The 23,866-nt window shown below is 36.1% G+C and overlaps 1 long non-coding RNA gene across 1 annotated transcript; it reads right to left on the bottom strand.

Moving 5' to 3' along the window:
- Nucleotides 1–20,167: 20,167 nt before the first annotated feature.
- On the bottom strand, nucleotides 20,168–22,536 carry LOC131548876 (uncharacterized). The gene is made up of 4 exons (XR_009273278.1): nucleotides 22,509–22,536; nucleotides 22,175–22,247; nucleotides 21,396–21,489; nucleotides 20,168–20,295 (listed from the first exon to the last, which is right to left on the bottom strand). It is a non-coding gene; the product is annotated as an uncharacterized LOC131548876 (long non-coding RNA).
- Between the last annotated feature and the right edge of the window lie 1,330 nt (nucleotides 22,537–23,866).

Genomic DNA, 23,866 nt, shown 5'->3' with positions numbered 1-23,866 from the left:
GACTCCTATGGGACTACAACGAGATACTTCCCGGGTTGCATACGTAAAAAACCCATCAAACCCCTCCAAAAAAGGGGGCAAGGCCATGTTCTGCGGCTTTGTCGAAGAGAAAGAGTTATAGTGGAGAGTTGTAGCCATGCCGTCGAAACGGTGTTATTTTCACCCAGCTGTCAGGTCTTCTGTGTTCGGGCTTCCTACGGATGCTGTAGTTCGTCAACAATGGTTCAAATTTATGTTTGATTATGTTCCTGACAATTACAGTCCTAATTTAGCTCTCTGTGCTGCGCATTTTACGGAAGACGGCTTCCAGAATCTACACGAGTTCAATGCCGGATTCACACAGAAACTATTACTAAAACATGGAGCAGTTCCAACTTTAAAAACAGAGGCAGCAGTTGTTGGGCCACAACCTGTAAGTAAGATTTCATAATTTTAAATGTATTTGCATGTATAATTTCAGACGTAATGTTTTAGTTTTATCAAGGACGTAAACAAATGCCAACGCTGGCTTTAGTAGCCAGTTAGTTAAATGCTATTTCGTGTGTCTATGACAAACGCGTACAAACATTTTGGACCCGAATTTGTAATTATGTACTAATTTTGTAAATGTATTTTCCATGTATACTTTATGACGTCATTTTTCGATTTGATCAAGAACGTAAACACAAGCCAACGCTGTTTGGTTATAGTAGCCAGTTAGTTCGATGCTATTTTGTGTGTATAAGACAAACGTGTACAAACTTCAAAAAATTATATGTAATCACGACAGCAAACCTCCATTCAGAAACGTTTGTAAGAGTTTGTAAGTTATTTTTTTTATAACCCTAAGACATATTGGTCAGAATTTGACCTTTTTACCTTTGATTTGACTTTATTAAACAAAATTGCATACTGCACACTGAATCTGAACTCAAGTCTACTTGCATACTAAATTATCCAAAAAGAACTATCACATCATACAATTTTGTAATGGACTGCTCAGGTTTTCTTTTTCTTTTCTTTTTTTTTTTTTTTTTTTTTTTACCACTAAATCATTCACAGCAAGACCTTGAACCACCATTAAGAAAATAAAGTGTCAATTTTGATTTTATGTTGACTTCAGAGATTTTTTAAAAAATACTTAAAAAGTGATCGCAGGTGTGTCTGTTTTTTTTTTTTTAATAGCTCGTCTGTGATATTTGGATTAGCACAGTCTCAGAGTGAATGATAAGCATGTAGTGCCTCCGCAGGCTCACTGTGTTCTCAAATAACAATCATCTGTGAATGCACAGAAAAAGTGGCATCTTTCTTCACATGACATTTTATCGCCTAATGAAATTTAGCATCATCAGTTGCGCATGATAATGGATAATTGAGTTCACATTTAGCCTGCTATTTATAATAAGCAAATCCTTGGCAGGACATGAGGACAGAGGATGAAATGGAGAATACAGGAACCTGTCTGGGATAAACATTGTGGGACTAAAGAGATGCATCCATTGAGGGGCCACAAGCGATCACTCATGACCCCCATGGATGGTTGAGCAATTGGACGTGTATGACAGCTTTAGGAACAGGAAGTTCTCCCTCACGACTCTATCAGTGGGATGTGTGGTGCATGTTTTGATGAAATGTCATGATGTCATGTGGTGCATATCAGAATCAAAGTCAATTACCTGTTCAGATCATGAAATGTTTATTTTATTTTATTTTATTTTCAGGAACTATACACACATTCACATCTAAATGTATTTAAAGTGTCTATTTTTTTTAATTATTTTTTTTATGTTATGGTTGTGTCTCGCTTAGTGAGTGTGGACTGCCTCCGGTTCATTTTCTAAAAACAAAGGCGCCGGATGCCCCTGATCACAGCGCATCTGATCAATTGAGCCTCAGTGTTGAAAACAAGGAAAAAAGAACAGAAAAAGAACAAAAATCTAGCTTTCAAGTGAAGAAAAATCCTAATGAGCATGTCAATATAATTGAACACTGAGGAAATGATTCCCCTGAGACAGTGAGAGATGCTTTTGAGGTGAAAGTGATTATAGAGCAAATAACTACCGTAAATATTCTCTGTCTTTGTTCAGGGAGGCATTGAAGAAATTCTTCAGAAACTGAGAAGTTTCCTGAATGAAACGCATCGATGGGATGCGGATATAACCTGATGAACTGTTCTATTGATTTATTAGCTTGCACAGTAGTGCATGTGCAACAAGTCAATAACTTCAAATCTAAAACACTTGAGTAAGTGAAATTACTGGAGTAGGATTACTATCCTGGGGCCAAAAAGACTGAATATTGTTTGTTTCACTAAAATGAGACAACTGGGTGCTCTAATCTGACCTGATGTGAATGTATTGCAACAAGAATGTGAGAAAACCAAGCCAAGATTTAAAATAATAATAATAATAATAATAATAATAATAAAGTCTAGCATTATAAAGCTGATGTTATTTTCCAGTGACAGAACAACAGTAAGTAATTTATATTAAATGAGAGTTGCCAATATAAAATGACATGAACAATGGTCAACACACAGTACACAACACAGACTTTTATTTTGGATTTGACTATTAATCACGATTAATTGTTTGACAGCACTAATACTTTTCTCACAGCAGCTGGAATAATTAAATTGATCATTTTGATGACAGATTGTAATCCAGAAAGGATTATGTGTCTATGAAACATATGTGACTGAAATTAAATTATATTATATTCCAGTTTTAAATGTGCATCTGTTTACAGAGAGCCTGGGATTACACAAGATTTGGATTTTAAAGAGAACCAGTTCGATGGAAGAATAATTAGCTTTTTGGAATTCAAAATTCGAATCAATTAGAGATTAGATTATACAGAAATTGAAATCTACACGTTAATACACACTATATACACATATTCACGCAATGCTGATGTTGTTAACATTAACAATTTGAGAACAAAGTATAACAATAATAATAATTTTCACAGTTTGATGTGATATGAGCTAACTGATCATTACATGCAATCACCATTGGTAGCGCAATTTATTGTAATGTTTTTTTTTGTTTGTTTTTTTTCCCTCAGTTGGTCTGAACAAATGTGCCAGACTTGTTACTTACTGGTTCAGATGACAATATCCAGTGAAAATTCTTTTTGGATCATACTTCCAAAACGGAGGCTGGTGCGGTGACTGACAGCCACACATACACATAAAATATTAGATTCATCTGCGCTGGAGCCATGCCAGTGCACGACCCACGTGATGAAGATAACTGTGCAAATAAATGCAATTGCAGGTTTTCAAACAGAGATGATGACAAAGAGGCAAAACTTACGGACTGCAGCTTTAAGTGAATTAATATATATATATATATATTTTGTTTGTTTTTTGTAACTAACTAACTAAATAAATAATCAATCTTGGTAACACTTTAGAATACTGTTTCTTACTTACTTCATAACTAACAAGGAATTATTGAAGAACTAATGTAATTATTCATTAACACTTAATTCACTACTGTTAACTACTAAGGAAGATGTGTTAACTAATCAGTATGTAACATAATTTTATGATTGTATGTAACAGTTAGCTATTCAATAACTAATGTATCATGTCATACCTCCTGAAGAACTACTATTAATTATCTACTAGTTAAGGCTCAATAAAAATAACTGAAGTAACTACTAATGAACAGTCATATACAATTACATTGAGTTGTGACCCTTTCATATAAATGTTATTAGCAGTAGAAGTAGTTGTAGTATGAAAATGCGATATTAATAAATGCAATATATTTTATAGAGGTTTTGCCTGTGTAGTGAATTGTTTTGTGAGTGTGTTTTGTAAGAAATCAGCTTCCGATAGGAACCCCACCACTCCAGTGCCTTGCGATAACATACCTTAGTTTTTATATTTTATATACAGTACTGTATGTGTGCCTCCTCAGCATATACCATATTACCATTCATTCAATTCCTTTATGTAAGGCAAGGACTGAGGGAAAGTGAAAATACAGGTAACCCATTAGTAATTAATAAAGAATTATCAAATAGTTCTGCAGGACATATTTCGAACCTGAGACAGTAGGCCTATTCTAAAGTGAAAATATTGGGAACCCATTAGTAATTAATAAATAATTATCTGATAATTCCGCAGGAATTACTTAGAGCCTGAAACAGTATTCTAAAGTGAACCTATTAGTAAATAATAATTACTACATCAGTTTGACTCAAATCAAACTTACACTCTAAAAAACCTATAAAAGTAATCATAAACTTTGTAAAATACACGACACAACTTGTTTACAATCTTTATTTCAGATGAGAAAATTTCTTAATACAGCATATTTTATTCTGTTTTAACATGTATACTGCCCACATTTAAACTAAATTAAATTGACTATTTGCGTATAACTGTTCAGTAGTAGTTATTTCATAGTTATTTTTCTTGAACCTTAACTAGTAAATAATTAATAGTAGTTCTTCAGGAGGTATGACAGAATACATTAGTTATTGATTAGCTAACTGTTACTTAAAACACAATCATAAAATTGTATTACATACTGATTAGTTAACATGTCTTCCTTAGTAGTTATCAGTAGTGTTAATGAATAACCTGTTAGTTTTTCAATAATTCCTTATTAGTTATGCAGTAAGTAAGAAACAGTATTCTAAAGTGTTACCTCAAACTTTTCATGAAGAGTTAATAGAAATAGAAAATATGCACTTAGATAATTATCTTTTATCTATTTTTTGATTCATGTTTACTTTTATGTTGATATTCAGTATAGTCATATCGATTTTTACATTGCTAACATATGTTTTGTAGTCAGTTTCAACAGTTTGGTTAGTTTGGCATATTCTGGTCATTTTATTTTTATTTATTTATTTTTCTGTTGTTGTTGTTGAAAATGCTATAAGTGCCCTCAGATTTCTAAACACCAGCACCATTTGCTCACATTTGATCGTTTTGAAGTGTTTTACTTTGTTCAGCCAAGAGTGCACTGAATAGCACATGCCCGCTGCAGGCACAAAAGTCATGCATTAAGATGTCATGTGTCCTTTTGATTTTTGTCTTTCCCCCACTTTGCTGCCGGTCGGCCTAGTGAGATATCTCCCATGGCGTCTGTCTTAACTGCAACTTTCCAGCCCCTTCAAAAAGTCAAACAGCTGAACACATTTAGCCGATAATTGTACAAGGAGATCAATGGGATGGATGGAGGGAAGATAGCATCGAGCACGGATCTATGAGCACTGTTGATCCAGCGCTGATGGATGTCAGGGAGGAGATTTTTGAGCTGAGCCCGGTGCGGAGAGATGCTCAGGGGACAGGAGGAGCAGAGAAAGCCTCCAGCGCCAATCAGTGATTCCCCTGTCAGGTCCTCCTCTGAGCTCGTGTCAGCCCACACTGCTACATCAAAGCCACAGACAGATCTTCACCCTCTTCTAATCTGGCTTTAAATGACTGTGCCGTTTGACCCATATTGAGACATTTTGTGTAACTAGATGAGCCTAAAATGTCATACTTCTCACATATGGCACAATTCTATGGCAATACATATAAAAACTGAGCTTTTATCAAAACTGTGGCACTTTTATGCTGTCCTATAGGCACAGAGAAATTAGATTATATTTCCTAAATATATTTCACTTTATCTGCTTAAACTTGGTATCAACATAGCATGTATTGTATAACATTCTGTAGGTACATTCACTACCGGTCAAAAGTTTGAAATGGATAGGATCAAAGAAGTCTTGTATGCTTACCATCTATTTGATTAAAAATACTATATACAGTATATATATAGAACAGCAAAACACATTCAAACCTAAATTTTCTGTTTTAACAATAAAAATCTAATATATTCCTATGATGACAACATTTAATTTTTAAACTCCTGGGATATTGATCTTGTCAGTTAAGTAGCAGAGGGGTTGTTAATCAATTTCAGCTGCTTTGGAGTTAATAGAAATAGAAAATATGCACTTAGATAATTATCTTTTATCTATTTTTGATTCATGTTTACTTTTATGTTGATATTCAGTATAGTCATATCGATTTTTACATTGCTAACATATGTTTTGTAGTCAGTTTCAACAGTTTGGTTAGTTTGGCATATTCTGGTCATTTTATTTTTATTTATTTATTTTTCTGTTGTTGTTGTTGAAAATGCTATAAGTGCCCTCAGATTTCTAAACACCAGCACCATTTGCTCACATTTGATCGTTTTGAAGTGTTTTACTTTGTTCAGCCAAGAGTGCACTGAATAGCACATGCCCGCTGCAGGCACAAAAGTCATGCATTAAGATGTCATGTGTCCTTTTGATTTTTGTCTTTCCCCCACTTTGCTGCCGGTCGGCCTAGTGAGATATCTCCCATGGCGTCTGTCTTAACTGCAACTTTCCAGCCCCTTCAAAAAGTCAAACAGCTGAACACATTTAGCCGATAATTGTACAAGGAGATCAATGGGATGGATGGAGGGAAGATAGCATCGAGCACGGATCTATGAGCACTGTTGATCCAGCGCTGATGGATGTCAGGGAGGAGATTTTTGAGCTGAGCCCCGGTGCGGAGAGATGCTCAGGGGGACAGGAGGAGCAGAGAGAAAGCCTCCAGCGCCAATCAGTGATTCCCCCTGTCAGGTCCTCCTCTGAGCTCGTGTCAGCCCACACTGCTACATCAAAGCCACAGACAGATCTTCACCCTCTTCTAATCTGGCTTTAAATGACTGTGCCGTTTGACCCATATTGAGACATTTTGTGTAACTAGATGAGCCTAAAATGTCATACTTCTCACATATGGCACAATTCTATGGCAATACATATAAAAACTGAGCTTTTATCAAAACTGTGGCACTTTTATGCTGTCCTATAGGCACAGAGAAATTAGATTATATTTCCTAAATATATTTCACTTTATCTGCTTAAACTTGGTATCAACATAGCATGTATTGTATAACATTCTGTAGGTACATTCACTACCGGTCAAAAGTTTGAAATGGATAGGATCAAAGAAGTCTTGTATGCTTACCATCTATTTGATTAAAAATACTATATACAGTATATATATAGAACAGCAAAACACATTCAAACCTAAATTTTCTGTTTTAACAATAAAAAATCTAATATATTCCTATGATGACAACATTTAATTTTTAAACTCCTGGGATATTGATCTTGTCAGTTAAGTAGCAGAGGGGGTTGTTAATCAATTTCAGCTGCTTTGGTGTTAATGGAATTAACAACAGGTGCACTAGATGGACAAAAATGAGATGACCCCCAAAACAGGAATGGTTTTACAGGTGGAGGCCACTGACATTTTTTTCCCCGCTCATCTTTTCTGACTCTTTTTCACCAGTTTTGCATTTGGCTAGGGTCAGTGTCACTACTGAGCGTGAGGCGATACCTGGAGAGCGAGAGAGATACCTACAGAGGTTGCACAGGCAGTCCAACTCCTCCAGGATGGCACATCAATACATGCCATAGCCAGAAGGTTTGCTGTGTCTCCCAGCAAAGTCTCAAGAGCATGGAGGAGATTCCAGGAGACAGGCAGTTACTCTAGGAGAGCAGGACAGGGACGTAGAAGGCCCTTAACCCATCAGCAGGACCGATATCTGCTCCTTTGTGCAAGGAGGAACAGGATGAGCACTGCCAGAGTCCTACAAAATGACCTCCAGCAGGCCACTGGTGTGAATGTCTCTGACCAAAAATCAGTGTTCATTGCTTCCTACTCCCTGCACGAGGACTGGGATTGGGAAACGTTGGGCTAGAAAATGGCACCCTGAATGCCATTAGGTATCAGGATAAAATCCTTGGACCCACTGTCTGACCCTATGCTGGTGCAGTGGGTCCTGGGTTCCTCCTGGTGCATGACCATGCCTCATGTGGCGAGAGTATGCAGGCAGTTCCTGGAGGATGAAGGAATTGATACCATTGAATGGCCCCCATGCTCACCTCACCTAAATCCAATAGAACACCTCTGGGACATTATGTTTTGGGTCCATCCGATGCTTACAGGTTGCACTTCAGACTGTCCAGGAGCTCAGTGATGCCTTGGTCCAGATCTGGAAGGAAATACCCCAGGACATCATCCGTCGTCTCATTATAAGCATGCCCTGACGTTGTCAGGCATGCATACAAGCACGTGGGGGCCTACTGAGGACCAAACTGAGTACCATTTTGAGTTGCTGCAATGAAATTTCAGCAAAATGGACTAGCCTGCTGCCTCATTTTTTCACTTTGATTTTCAGGGTGTCTTAGAATTCAGCCCTCTGTAGGTTGATAATTTTCATTTCCATCAAACGATTTGGCATACTTTCATTCCTAACACATTACCCAGTCCATATCAATACAGATATCCAGCATGATATTTTTCCCCATTGAAAACCCCATTAAAAGGTTTTACTAATACATATTCAGAATATTTTGTAATATTTGCATTATTTGTATGTTGTAATAGTTGTTGTAGTAATAGTATTTTTTTTTTTAATATATTTCCTGCATTGGTGGATATTTCACTTTTTGTGGATTGATCATGGATGGTTTGGCAGCTCATTAGCATGTTATGATCATTTTAACCCTGGATAGATTTATCTTAAAATTCTGCAATGTAGAAAATGGCCATTTTTGGCTTGCTTATCATCATCATCATCATCATCATCATAAAGCATTGCCTTATTCTTTCCCCATGTGCATCTCTCAATAACAGGCAGCTGTAAATGATGAGTCCTTACTAAATATACAGAAATGTGACAAAAAAGTATTTTAGTGCCTGTTGTGTGCAACAGTGGACTTGGTCTTTAACCACTAGGCTCCTCAGCTCTATACATTAAATGAGAAGACCTGCAGAGAAGACTTTTTTTATGCTTGGCCTTGTATAACACAGCAGAACATCGACAGACTGTGCAACCTGATCAAAATTGTGAGTGACTTTCACTCCCCAAAGAGCTTCTGAATGGCAACGAAAATGATCAATTTAAAAAGCATGCACCTCACGGTTTTACTCCAAAATCCAACAGCCTCCACATCTATCTTCGCCGGGGTGCGTGAGCACTGCGGTGCAGCGGCAGAGGAAAGAGGCCAGCGCATCCCGCTTTTAGATTGCAGACTTGATTACCTATTGATTTTCTGCAGCGTCTCCATTATGAGTATATCTGTAACAAATGCATAGAGCTCATTTTTTAGCTTATGGCACTTACTGAGCTCCCATCTTATCCCAAAGCCCGCTGCTTATTCGGTGGAGTTAGACACTGGCACAGTGATATGTTTACATGAATGATTAGTCATTTTCAGCAGGCTGAAGTTTTTTGCTCTTAATTACCACTAATGACAATTCCATAGCCTCGAGGAATAAATACGCATTATCAAAAAGCATTCAGTGATGTTTTTCATTAATCAGTCATCGTGTTATCATTATAAGTATATACATTACCAGCCATGCTGAGCATTGACACCCATCCAGTTCATAGTTTCAAATGCTTTACATGTAGATGTGCATATATATCAGATGATAAACACGTGTGCGAATGGTAAATACATATGCCATGCGCTGACCTCTCTTTTAATCTTCTGTGCCTTAAAGTGAATTATAACAGGCAGTCTGGAAACTCTGAATTAGATCATAGCATTGAGGCGACAGAGCCATCGCTCCCTGCCTTTGGACTGATGCATGTTGCCATGGAAACCCTTCAGTTCCATACCCTTCAAAACAATTAGAATTCAGCACCGTTGCTACTGCCAATGCTCACCGCATCACACTCCGGTCCAGGGCTGTGGATGGATTGTGCAAATTGCATGCGGTTGCATCTCTTTCACTCTCTCTCTCTTTCTCAGTATAGAATCAAAAGCTTATTAGAAATAGAACAGAGTCTATAGAGGCTGTAAACAGAGAGGCGGCACGCAATTAAATCAGAGGACCTGACTAATTGTTGTTTCTCAGTTGTATAATAGTATATTGGCTGTACTGGTTTACCTATGTATTCATTGGCTGCTTTGGTGCCCTTTTGTGAAATCTCATTTACTTTAATGAGAACGCTGCTGTCTGCAAAGTCACATTTTCCAACTTGATTTTGGACAAATCAATGCTTCAAGCGTGCTCTTGAAGCTTTAGTTGCAAAAAAGACAGTGTTTAAATGGATTACTTTTCTAATTACTTGGAAAGGAACAAATGTTTCATTTAGAGACAGATTAGGTGTTATGCTACACTTTTCTGTTTGTGCTTAATGTTAAAGGCTAATTAGCAATTTTATAGCCACTCTAAGAGATATGTTGGTCCATAATGAGTCTATGCACATATATCATTATTTTAAAGTCGGTATTTATTTTTCTTTTGAAACAATTTAATACTTGTATTTAGCAAAGATGTTGTAAAGGTTTTTGATTGTTACAAAATAAATAATAATAATAATAATTTCAAATAAATGTTGTTCTAGAATAACTATTAAAATAATTAATGTTGCTTAATATATATATATATATATATATATATATATATATATACACAGTGGGGCAAAAAAGTATTTAGTCAGCCACCAATTGTGCAAGTTCTCCCACTTAAAAAGATGAGAGGCCTGTAATTTTCATCATAGGTATACCTCAACTATGAGAGACAAAATGAGAAAAAAAAATCCAGAAAATCACATTGTAGGATTTTTAAAGAATTAATTGGTAAATTCCTCGGTAAAATAAGTATTTGGTCACCTACAAACAAGCAAGATTTCTGGCTCTCACAGACCTGTAACTTCTTCTTTAAGAGGCTCCTCTGTCCTCCACTCGTTACCTGTATTAATGGCATCTGTTTGAACTCGTTATCAGTATAAAAGACACCTGTCCACAACCTCAAACAGTCCAACTCCAAACTCCACCATGACCAAGACCAAAGAGCTGACAAAGGACACCAGAAACAAAATTGTAGACCTGCACCAGGCTGGGAAGACTGAATCTGCAATAGGTAAGCAGCTTGGTGTGAAGAAATCAACTGTGGGAGCAATTATTAGAAAATGGAAGACATACAAGACCACTGATAATCTCCCTCGATCTGGGGCTCCACGCAAGATCTCACCCTGTGGGGTCAAAATGATCACAAGAACTGTGAGCAAAAATCCCAGAACCACACGGGGGGACCTAGTGAATGACCTGCAGAGAGCTGGGACCAAAGTAACAAAGGCCTCAAATCCTGCAGTGCCAGACGTGTCCCCCTGATTAAGCCAATACATGTCCGGGCCCATCTGAAGTTTGCTAGAGAGCATTTGGATGATCATATGGTCAGATGAAACGAAAATATAACTTTTTGGTAAAAACTCAACTTGTCGTGTTTGGAGAAGAAAGAATGCTGAGTTGCATCCAAAGAACACCATACCTACTGTGAAGCATGGGGGTGGAAACATCATGCTTTGGGGCTGTTTTTCTGCAAAGGGACCAGGACGACTGATCCGTGTAAATGAAAGAATGAATGGGGCCATGTATCGTGAGATTTTGAGTGAAAACCTCCTTCCATCAGCAAGGGCACTGAAGATGAAACGTGGCTGGGTCTTTCAGCATGACAATGATCCCAAACACACCGCCTCGGCAACGAAGGAGTGGCTTCGTAAGAAGCATTTCAAGGTCCTGGAGTGGCCTAGCCAGTCTCCAGATCTCAACCCCATCGAAAATCTTTGGAGGGAGTTGAAAGTCCGTGTTGCCCAGCGACAGCCCCAAAACATTACTGCTCTAGAGGAGATCTGCATGGAGGAATGGGCCAAAATACCAGCAACAGTGTGTGAAAACCTTGTGAAGACTTACAGAAAACGTTTGACCTCTGTCATTTCCAACAAAGGGTATATAACAAAGTATTGAGATGAAATTTTCTTATCGACCAAATACTTATTTTCCACCATAATTTGCAAATAAATTCTTTAAAAATCCAACAATGTGATTTTCTGTATTTTTTTTTTTTCTCATTTTGTCTCTCATAGTTGAGGTATACCTATGATGAAAATTACAGGCCTCTCTCATCTTTTTAAGTGGGAGAACTTGCACAATTGGTGGCTGACTAAATACTTTTTTGCCCCACTGTATATATACAGGTGCTGGTCATATAATTAGAATATCATCAAAAAGTTGATTTATTTCACTAATTCCATTCAAAACGTGAAACTTGTATATTATATTCATTCATTACACACAGACTGATATATTTCAAATGCTTATTTCTTTTAATTTTGATGATTAGAGCTTACAGCTCATGAAAGTCAAAAATCAGTATCTCAAAATATTAGAATATTACTTAAGACCAATACAAAGAAAGGATTTTTAGAAATCTTGGCCAACTGAAAAGTATGAAAATGAAAAGTATGAGCATGTACAGCACTCAATACTTAGTTGGGGCTGCTATTGCCTGAATTACTGCAGCAATGCAGCGTGGCATGGAGTCGATCAGTCTGTGGCACTGCTCAGGTGTTATGAGAGCCCAGGTGGCTCTGATAGTGGCCTTCAGCTCATCTGCATTGTTGGGTCTGGTGTCTCTCATCTTCTTCTTGACAATACCCCATAGATTCTCTATGGGGTTCAGGTCAGGCGAGTTTGCTGGCCAATCAAGCACAGTAACACTATGGTCATTGAACCAGCTTTTGGTACCCTTGACAGTGTGGGCAGGTGCCCAGTCCTGCTGGAAAATGAAATCAGCATCTCCATAAAGCTTGTCAACAGAAGGAAGCATGAAGTGCTCTAAAATTTCCTGGTAGATGGCTGCGTTGACTGTGGACTTCAGAAAACACAGTGGACCAACACCAGCAGATGACATGGCAGCCCAAATCATCACTGACTATGGAAACTTCACACTGGACTTCAAGCAACATGGATTCTGTGCCTCCACTCTTCCTCCAGACTCTAGGACCTTGATTTCCAAATGAAATGTAAAATTTACTTTCATCTGAAAAGAGGACTTTGGACCACTGAGCAACAGTCCAGTTCTTTTCTCCACAGCCCAGGTAAGATGCTTCTGACATTGTCTCTGGTTCAGAAGTGGCTTGGTAGCCCTTTTCCTGAAGACGTCTGAGCGTGGTGACTCTTGATGCACTGACTCCAGCTTCAGTTCTCTCCTTGTGAAGCTCTCACAAGTGTTTGAATCGGCTTTGCTTGACTGTATTCTCAAGCTTGCGGTCATCCCTGTTGCTTGTGCACCTTTTCCTGCCCAAATTCGTCCTTCCAGTCAACTTTGCATTTAATATGCTTTGATACAGCACTCTGTAAACAGCCACACCTTTCAGTAATGACCTTCTGTGACTTACCCTCTTTGTGGAGGGTTTCAATGTTCGTCTTCTGGATCATTGCCAAGTCAGCAGTCTTCCCCATTATTGTGGTTTCAAAGAACAAGAGATACCCAGAATTTATACTGTAGGGATGGTCATTTATTCAAACTCAAATGTAAATATTCTAATATTTTGAGATACTGATTTTTGACTTTCATGATCTGTAAGCTCTAATAATCAAAATTAAAAGAAATAAACATTTGAAATATATCAGTCTGTGTGTAATGAATGAATATAATATACAAGTTTCACTTTTTGAATGGAATTAGTGAAATAAATCAACTTTTTGATGATATTCTAATTATATGACCAGCACCTGTATATATACTGTATTAGTGTTGTCAAACGATTAATCGCATCCAAAATAAACATCTCAAATATATACATGCATGTGTTTGTTTGTATTTATATATACATAATAAATATACACAGTATACACACATATATTATGTAAATGTATCGCAATTTACGTTTGACAGCACTAATACAGTATATATACCATATATATTTCTGCTATATACATTGGTGATTCATACATTTTAAATTATATATAAAAAAAAATTTAAAAAAAACATTTCTCTTCTTTTATTACTGAAACCATTAAACCATATTTTTCATTTTAAAAAATGCAGCTTTGGTAAGACTTCTTTAAAAATATCACATAATATTACTGGCGGGGGCATACATGGACATCAAAGGTTTTTCTACAGTAGAGGATTCATCTCTCTCTCTCTCTCTCTCTCTCTCACACACACACACACACACACACACACACATACACACACACACACGTTTATTTCTCTTATCCTGGTGTCTTACTGGCATTTTATGGCCAATCAGGTCATATTTATTTTATTATGGGCAGCCAGAAAATATTTACAAGCTTGTTTGTCGATCCAATTGTTGATAGAAACTATCAATGCAGGCTTTTTGCACCTATTGGCTTGATGAGCAGGATTCTAAGTGTCCACAAAAGGTCAAAAGTGTCTTCCACTAAATTGAGCTGAGCTGTTAAAAGGTGCCACTGTAGGCAGAGAGACAGCCATTACCACAGCTGATTGATTAGCTGCCAGCAAAGACATGTTCCTGGGGAACGGGAGAGCGACGTGCCCCTCCATCTGCATTCCCTGCTCTGTTCTGCTGGGTTGCACTCATTGTTTTCAATTGAGTTAGCAATTCAGCATAGATTCAATCAATTAAAGCAACATTGCTGCAAGCTGCCATTTGAATGGAAATATTAAATTATCTGTCTAAGTAGTTTGGCAGCTTTAAATCTTGCGTGGTGTGTTGTCCATAGTAGAAGCGTATTTTATTTTAATTATAATTATAGTTTTAATTTAAAAGTTTTCTTTTTCTTTTTTCTCTGAGTAGGAAACAAAGTCTCTTTCAGCCTTTTTTCTTTTTCTTTTTTAAATTAGCATGATGTCAGGCTGTACTTTTTTTTTTTTTTCATTTGAGCAACAGGCAGTGTAAGTCTTTGCTTACATCTATTCTGACATTATGACATTAAGACATTGACGTCTTTCCATTTTTTTCTGAAAAACATGTTGTATTTGCAGAATGAATTCACCTAATCTACTTTTTAAATCTTATCATTGGACATGAAAGAACAAAAAGGACACAAAACCAAAAAGACACTTTGGTTTGATATTGTAGGAAAAGAAGGTATATGGTGTTGAAGAGATCAATACTGAATTGGCTTAGAGTCAGCGACGTCTGTTAAAGCTTGCGTGAAGGACTTGTTGCAGGCTGATTTTGATCTGGCTAGCTGCGTCTAAAGAGTCTGCTGATAAAGAATTCAGTGCCACAGAACCTGTGAAGTATATACCTGTGAGTTTTCTCCTTTCATCAAGACAAGACAATGAAAGGGCTGACAGGGCCCTGATCTGGCTTGAAAACAGCTGAAGCAATGGTTATGTCTCAAGACAAATGCCCTCCTGCTTGTGCAATGGCACGCCTCCTTGCTCCAAAGAGGCTTGCTGTGTGCTGTTTTTGTGTGTATGACAAGGAAGATCTTACCACAGACAAGCAAACACTGTATCAGCAGAAAAAAACAAAGGGTATCATGGATTACAGGGATTATTGGAGACGCCACTTTGAAACGGGGCTCCAGAGCTGTAGAGCTGTGCCCTCTTTGCTGACTTGTCAAGCCTTGTCATAAAGTGTTGCCTTAGGCGCTAGTTGATCCAAAGGAGGAAATAAAACAAAAAATTTTGTCACAAAATATTCATGATACAGCGCAAAAATAACAAATAACTTGGAATATAACATATTTAAAATAGAAATTCTGCCATCTGGTTCCCAGGACTGAAGCTTTCAAACTTCAAAAAAGATCACAAAAGCATTTTAAAAGTGGTCCATATGGCCAGCTAAGTCTTCTGAAGCTATTCAATTTATTGAAAAGATCCAGCTCAAATGAATCATTTGTACATAAATTAGACGTTGTGAACATGACAAGGAGCTAGAAGAGAGAACGTTTTTGGTGCTGGTCTTTCTTTTGTGTTGTGCTGTATTAACCCTTTAACTGATTTCTCAACATACAGAAGACCTTGTTTTGAGTGTGAAAAAAAAAAAAAATCTTCAATTGCAACCCCTTGTTTGCTATTGGCATGGAGGGATTGGAGTTTTCAGGTGACAGCATCAGCTTGCACACTTTAAAAACTGTTTTTAATAGGCAAATTGAATGAAATTACCCAAATTTATCAAAAAATACTGCAGTGGCCTGGATATTATATTGACCACAATAAAGTATATGCATTATTTCTTTCTAAACACCCCTTTTGAATAAATGTATTTATTTATTTTTCACCCCCTTTCACTCATTTTAGGGGTAAAATTTTGACTTTGATCTTTTTTTTTTTTTTTTTTTTAGAAGATTTTTTACTAAAAAACTATAGTTCTGTCTTTAAAGAAAAAAAAAGTGTGTCAACACTACTGAAACCGGCTGCAAAACACTCTCCACACTGCAGTTTATGGTGCTCTTATAAATTAAGTGCATCCACTTTTGGATGCAAAATGTTTTAGTAAAATGTATATTTTTGTTAGAATTATTGTGTTCCCGTTCTATTGCACTTTGTCTTTTTGACTCGCATATGCGCCTGCTTCAGTGAAGTCTATGAAGTTTAACAGAAACAAACTTTCTGTCAGGACTAGCCTTTTTGCAACATGGAAATACTTGTGAATTTTAAGCATTTACAGATAAGGGTACAACCGTAAGATATATGTTTATGCAGGTCTCAAATGCATTAAATAGTACACACCTCTGAGGGAGTGAAAGACGCATAGGTTTGTGATTTAGTTTGAAGCACTTAATATAAAGTGCATCTCATGTTCAGGACAACTTAAATTATGCACTTTTATGCAGTAGCTCTCTTCATGTCCTTTGCTATTTTTCAGATGTGCTCACAATATCATAGTATATCAGTATAAACTGTATCAACCCATCCAATGAGGAAAACTCTGAGTTTCTAAATTCCATGCACAAATCCTGAATACATGTAAAATTACACCGCAGTGGCTTCAGAGTATAAGCACATATTAATGATACTTTTGTGTCCTTGAAAGCTCTTTATTCATTTTAATTGCATTTCTGCTGAAGAAAGGAAACTTGGTACAACATGATGGTAAGTGAATCATGACAGAGTTTTACTTTCAGGGCGAAACATTCATTATCGAGGAAGATAATTGTGTTTGTATACCAAGTGAGATTGAAATTACCAGCAAAACAAAGATAAATATGGTAATTGGTTTACACATGCTCATTGGCAGGATTGTCTGTCATTCACTTTAACGTGTAAGTATTTCAGTAGCCACTTTCCTGCATCAAGTAGTTGTGCTCTGTGGGAATTGAGATTGACAAAGAAATAGGTAAGCACTGGAAGAAAGAAAAAAAGATAAGAGACTACTGGAAATATATTACAGCAGAGAAGATGAGCAGCAGAATGGAAAGTTTAATGGACCGTTTGGTGGCTAGAACAGGGTAACACTTTATTTTGATGGTCCCCTTCAGACATTCTTTTGACTATAAGTAACGTTGCATGTAAACTACCAACAGTTACTACCAGTATTAGTAGACTGTCTGCTTAATATTTGCTAACACAATATTTGGATGATTCCTTCGATAGATATTCTATTGGCTATAAGTAACTTTGCAAGTGCATGTCAACTTAGTCAATTGACCCTAACCTAACGATCTACTAATACTCCTTTAATACTCTGAGAGTTAGTTGTAGTAGTTAGGTGGAAGTTAGATATACAGTAGTTGCAAAGTTACATATAGTCAACAAATTGTTGTAAATGGGGTAATCAAAATAAAGTGGAACCCAAAGCGGACAGCTAATTATTAAGATAGGTTAAGATACACTGTTAGACATTTCTGTGATTTCTACAGTTGTTTACTGTATATCACCCAGAGTAATACTGCAAATTTCCTTTACAGTAAATAACTGTAATACCCTTTGCATCATGGGAATTTTCTGTGACGTCAGACCCCACATACAGAGACTTACTGTATTTTTAAAAAATTGCTGTATACAACTGTATTTGCCGAAACGGCCTCTTTGGTGCCATTCTATTGAGGCTGTTTTATTTTCCTAATTTCTCACATTTGGATTGACACGATTTGCCCTACACTGTTTACAATGCCGCAACAGCTTGGGACTGACTACACTGGATGTGTTACATCACTTGTAATAATTGGAAAATCCGTTTGTCCAGCGCCACGGGTTTTGCCAGGGGATGAACCCACGAGAGTGGAAGAGTTCCAGAGAACATCTGCGCTGTGTGTCGATGCACCTTACGAGAGAATAAGACAAGCAAGCAAGGTAAAAAATATATGTACGTTTGTCTGTGTGTTTGTTTAACCTACCTGTTACGAATGGATGCGCGTGTTTCTAGGGGAACGGGATATCATTCGTTTATGTGTGTGTGTGCGTAGGTCTTTTCCTGTGTTTCTCTGTCTCTCCCTCTTACACTCTAATTGTTTACAGGTGAAGCTGATTAGGAGGACGGAGCTGGTTGGTGGCAGGACGGATAGCCGCAGTATTTAAGTCATCTGGTGGAAGGAATCGTTGGCTCCCCGCTCTCCTGGTGGCTTTGTTGTTTCCTCTGGTTAAATGTGTGTGAAAGCATCGCTAACTGAGACATTTGTTGTCAACCATTGATTAAAGTAGCTAATGGTTTAGTTGTAATGGTATGTTTGTTGCTTATTTCCTGGACCTAGTTTCAGTGGAGCTGGGTTGGGAGTCGGGTGCCTGTTTGTTTTGTTGGTTTTCTCCTGTTTATGTTAGCAGGGAGGTAAGAACTTGTATTTTATTTGATTTGCAGGTTAGTTTTTGTGTAGAAGTAGTTTTGTTATTGTAATTTTCTTTGGCAATTTGTCCCTCCCGAAGTTTATGATGTCTCTTTTGTTTATCCTTTAAATAAACTTATGTTTATTTGCACGTAAGTGTCTTGTGGTTGAGAAATTGAGTATGAGAGCGGGGACCCCAGGGATCTTTCTCGAATAGATCCCTGTTAATTGTTATGAACCAATTTATTTTCTCTTTGAGTAGGGTTTTATTTGTAGTTCGTAACATGCCTAATAACATTTACCCGTCAACATTGCATTAATAAAATTTTACTATGGTAAACTGCACTGTCGTTTCAAATGACTTTTGTCAGCTTATTGAATTAAGTTACTGAATTAAAATTATTTTAACAAGCAACACTTATCTTATATTAACATTAGGTTAACTAATGTGAAATTTTGTTCAGGTGTTAGTAGTTAATGTTGGCCAGTAGCCTACTGGGAAAATAAAATTAGCTAAGTTAAACAGGTTTTATGGCTAGCTGCCTTTCTAGTTTTAGAATTAGTTTATCATTTTTAATGGAATTTAAGATTTACTGCATTTTTTTGTATTTGTGTTTTAAAGGCAACTGCAATGAAGCATCAAGAAAGAGCATGCCAGCCAGCCACCCTGAGACTGATAATTCATGGTAAGAGAACAACTATGGTTTTGAGAGGTTTGTGTATTCTATATGGCAGGCATCCTCAAATCTGGCCCACTCCTGCAGAGTTTAGTTCTAACCTTAATCAAACACACCTTAGTATGCTAATCAGAGTCTTCAGGATCATTAGAAAATCACAGGTAGGTGAGTTTGATCAGGGCTGGAGCTAAACTCTGCTGCAGATTGGCCCACCAGGGAAAGATTTGAGGAACCCCCCAGCTAACAAATTTGTGTTCTGAGAACATTTTTGTAACATTCTGTTTTGGTTGTGGGAACGTTATTTGGAATGTTCCAAAAATGTGGAAATGTCCAGTTTGTTGAACGTTGCTAGAACGTTATTTGATGGTTAGCATAACGTTCCTACAACGTTCTTGCAACCTAAATTTCACAAAAAATATAACGTTCTATGAACGTTTATTCGGAACATTCCAAGAACGTTAAAATGTCCAGTTTGCTTAACGTTCCTACAACGTTATTTTTTTGTTAGCATAACGTTCCTACAACGTTCTTGCAACCTAAATTTCACAAAAAATATAACGTTCTATGAACGTTTATTTGGAACATTCCAAGAACGTTAAAATGTCCAGTTTGCTTAACGTTCCTAGAACATTATTTTATGGTTAGCATAATGTTCCTACAACTTTATTTCCACCTACATTTTCTTAAAAATACAACATCCTAAAAACATTTATTTGGAACATTACAAAGTTTAGTTTAATAATGTTATTTTAAGATTAGCAGTATTGCAACATTCGCTTTCAACATCATTTTTATTAACACAACCTTCCAGATACGAGCAAGTATATAATTACATGTGCATTTCAACAGGTATCTGAATTAAAGAATCACTTTCAAAAAGTTAATTAACACATTAAACAAATTGGTGAAATTTGCATATGTAAAATATGTAGTTTAATATTTATGACAATGAACTATAACTTCACAGCTAAATATAAACTATGAAATTAACATTTAATAATTGAGAACTTCTATATGAATTTGAGTGTGGGGTGTGGGTGCTGAAAAACTGTGGTCCATGTCCTGTCTCCCCACGCTCCATCTATAAAGTAAACAGATGGGCTGATGTTACAAAGTGATATTACAAAATGCCTATAAAATAATTAGTGTGGCTATGCCAAAAAAATTATTAGGATCTGTGCTGCGAGTTCTACAAATATTACATTACTCAAGAGTCAAAGGTAGTTTCATTTGACTTGGCATATGTTACTTTCAATGACAAGCTACTAGCAGCATTAAGAAAAACGTCTTCTGAAGCATCATTAGATTAAGAAAAATATAAACATTCAAATAATACATTTTCATCGTGTCACTTCCGAAAAAAACAATTTTTAGGTCAACATAAATTGACCTAATTTATTCATCTTGATAGGTATACACATGCACACTACTGGAAATACATCATAATAGGGTAGTTAAGTCAACTGCAATTTCCATTTTATACCAATTTGAAACAGGAAAAATCCCTTCAAATATAGTTAACATTTAGAAGTCATCAAAGTTATTAAATGGCAAAAGTTGTCTTGTTACATGTTATTAGCTGATAAACTGTTACATGAACTCAGTTAGGGAAGGAAACTCCGAGATAAACAGGTAAGATTAATGGGTAAGTTCTAGTAGGTGTTTCTGGGTAGGTATGCTAGCATTGACCCATTAACTGACAGTAAGAATTTTCGCTATTAACACATCAGTTAAATTGTTAAAGAATAATTTGTAATGTTTTCCTTTAAAAAAAAAATGCTGCATGGATTAAAAAAAAACTGCATTGTCAAAATGGCATTGAGAGCAAAAAAACAAGTTACACGCAAGTTGTTAGTTAATCCTTTAAATTTGACAGGTATTCAGAAACAAGATAAATAACAGAAGGTATAAGTAGCTTTTTTTATTATGTCAAAGCCTAAACTATAAACTTTTAGAAGCTTGAAAATAAAGACTTCCAATGGAAAGACAAAAATGATGAATGAAAATCAAAAATCAAAACATTTGTTTGAAGATGAATGAAATTCTTTCAAAATGAATTTGGAACAACATGAGGGTGAGTAAACCATGACGGATTATTATTATTTTTTAACTATGCTGATCTCAGTTAAAATGTTTAAATGTTGCCAAGTAAATATAAAGTTGTCCTGACATGTGTCCTACCTTGTGTATCTTGAAACAATCTGCAGAGACTACTTTTCAGATAGTAGTAGATCTGCCAGGATCATAACTTGAATGGCTGATGCCATTATTGTCCCTGAAGACAAAACACAAAATTAGAGAAATTTAACTCACAATTAAGCAGCATTTATGGACAGCTTATTTTTATGAATCATAAGACAATTTTTAACCACTACAAACTTAGCATTAGCAATTACCTGACATCTTTATAAGAAAACAAAGCAACTTTAGGATAAGGGAAAGTGGAGGTTTTTTCCCCCATCTATATTAAAGTATATAAATGTATAACTATAATCAGAACTTAAGACTTCACTGGTATTTTTCTGAAGCAACACAAAATACCAAAAGACTTTGACGGAATGATAAACAAACTGAAATTTAAGATGTTATTCACTCTGCCAATTCACTCTGCATCAAATTGGTGGCACACTACATTACATCAAACATGACCGGTCTTTAGATGTCATTCTTGTGGGATGTTAGTTTGTTATTTTTCATCTGTATTGTGTAACGTTATTCACAATTTGATCTTTAGGTTTAAATTTCAATCTAATATTCACAAAACAAAAGTATACTATTGCTTCAGAAGACTTAACATTTGTGCTGCTGGTCATTTCTGGTCATTACATCTGCATTAATAGCGATTCATCAAAATATAAAAACTGAAGAACGATGAATTTAAATAACTGTTTATAAGGTGACAAATTACATCTTGTACAACACTAAAGCCCATCAATTTGTTTAATGTGAATTCTACTTACTTTATTTTAGGCTCATATAAGTATCAGCCGTCTTGTTGCAAATGACATCACACCACCCCTCGCTGCCTTTGCTCTGAAAAGATTGATTTCAAAAGCATGACAACAATTTGTTAGTATGAATTTTAAGAAAGACAGTGAGGAGCAAATAACAGTGTAAAATGTTAACAAAACAGTCATTATAAATGCTCCTCAGCCCCTTTGTTCACTGCGTTCGGCGGATTTAGTAAACTTGATCAGCATCACATGGATATTCTAGATTTAAACTGACAAAGCGGATAATAATGATTAACTAAAAGTTTAAAGGCATTGTCATACAGGGAATATGTCTTTGCACCTTGCTTGAGAACTGTGGCGAGTGACGGTTACAGATTAGTGATGGGTCGTTCTTGAACGATTCGTTCATTTTGAACGAATCTTTAATGTGACTCGGGAAGAACGAGTCGTCTCAGGGTGTGATTCGTTCAGTCGCGCATGCGCAACATCCTATAGGTTCTGTACTGGAATTAGTTCACCTGTTTCGAGTCTTCGGGTTTGAGTCGTTCGTTCATCACGTGACAGCCCCATAAGCTAAACCAATGCAGTCAGAGCCGGAAAGAGAATTGATTAGTTCACCTACCGAGTCATCGGGTTTGAGTCGTTCATTCTTTTATCACGTGACGTGACTTTGGGCAGAGAAATTAGTTAATTTACAACCTTCCTTACAAACGGGTGCATAGTCATTATTATTATTATTATTATTATTTACTCGTACAGTTATGTGATGCATTTCTGGTCTCAAATTATTGCTTTTAATCTGTCACAATGGTTCTTTTCCATAATACTGAATGTAGTAATAAAGATAATAAAGAGTTGGTTATGCTTTAATTTAATTTTTTTGGAGTCTAATCTTCATAAAATACAATACCTTGTTGTATTTATGTCTTTTGAGTTAACCCTTTAGATTAGACTATAGTGTTATACTTTTGTAATATATGACACTTTAGACATTAACACTGTATACACACTCTTAAATTGTTTTTTTATTGTTTATTTTTGTGCCAGAAAAAGCTTTAGCAAAGAGAATAACTATTCCAAAATGAATTAAAACAATTTAAATAAAAAATACAAGAAAATTTAAATATACTAAAGCCACAGAGCCAGATCATAACCTTCATATTTTAAACTAACATTAATCATTCATATTCAAAATGTCATTTGCTTTAACTTTGTCATTGTGTCCTTTTTGACCAATCTTCTTAAACAAATATTAGACCAATATGTCAAGTCTGCCTAGGAAAAACAATTATACCAGCAAAGTCAAAATTGGAGTAAAAATGAACAAACTATAAGTGCTTTGTAATTTTAGGCTTGGATTTTTTTATTATATAGTTATATTATGTTTATTGATAGACAAAGACAGTGAAAGGACAAATCAATCAATATTTTATTTATTTATAAAATAACACAGATCCTCAAGAAACAGTAACAAAAACATAGTGACAGAAATGAACAGACCATTTTTATTTCTAGGAAAATGCTTATTACACTTTGATAATTTTATGATAATTCTTAAATATGATCCAAAATACAGTTTTACTTTATAGTATTTTACCGATCCGGCAAGTGGTCACGTGACAAAAGAACGAACGACTCAAACCCGATGACTCGGTAGGTGAACTAATCAATTCTCTTTGCGGCTCTGACTGCATTGGT

The sequence above is a fragment of the Onychostoma macrolepis genome, chromosome 01 (assembly GCF_012432095.1).
Source record: "Onychostoma macrolepis isolate SWU-2019 chromosome 01, ASM1243209v1, whole genome shotgun sequence".
Lineage (NCBI taxonomy): Eukaryota > Metazoa > Chordata > Actinopteri > Cypriniformes > Cyprinidae > Onychostoma > Onychostoma macrolepis.
This window is presented reverse-complemented; position numbering and strand designations above follow the sequence as displayed.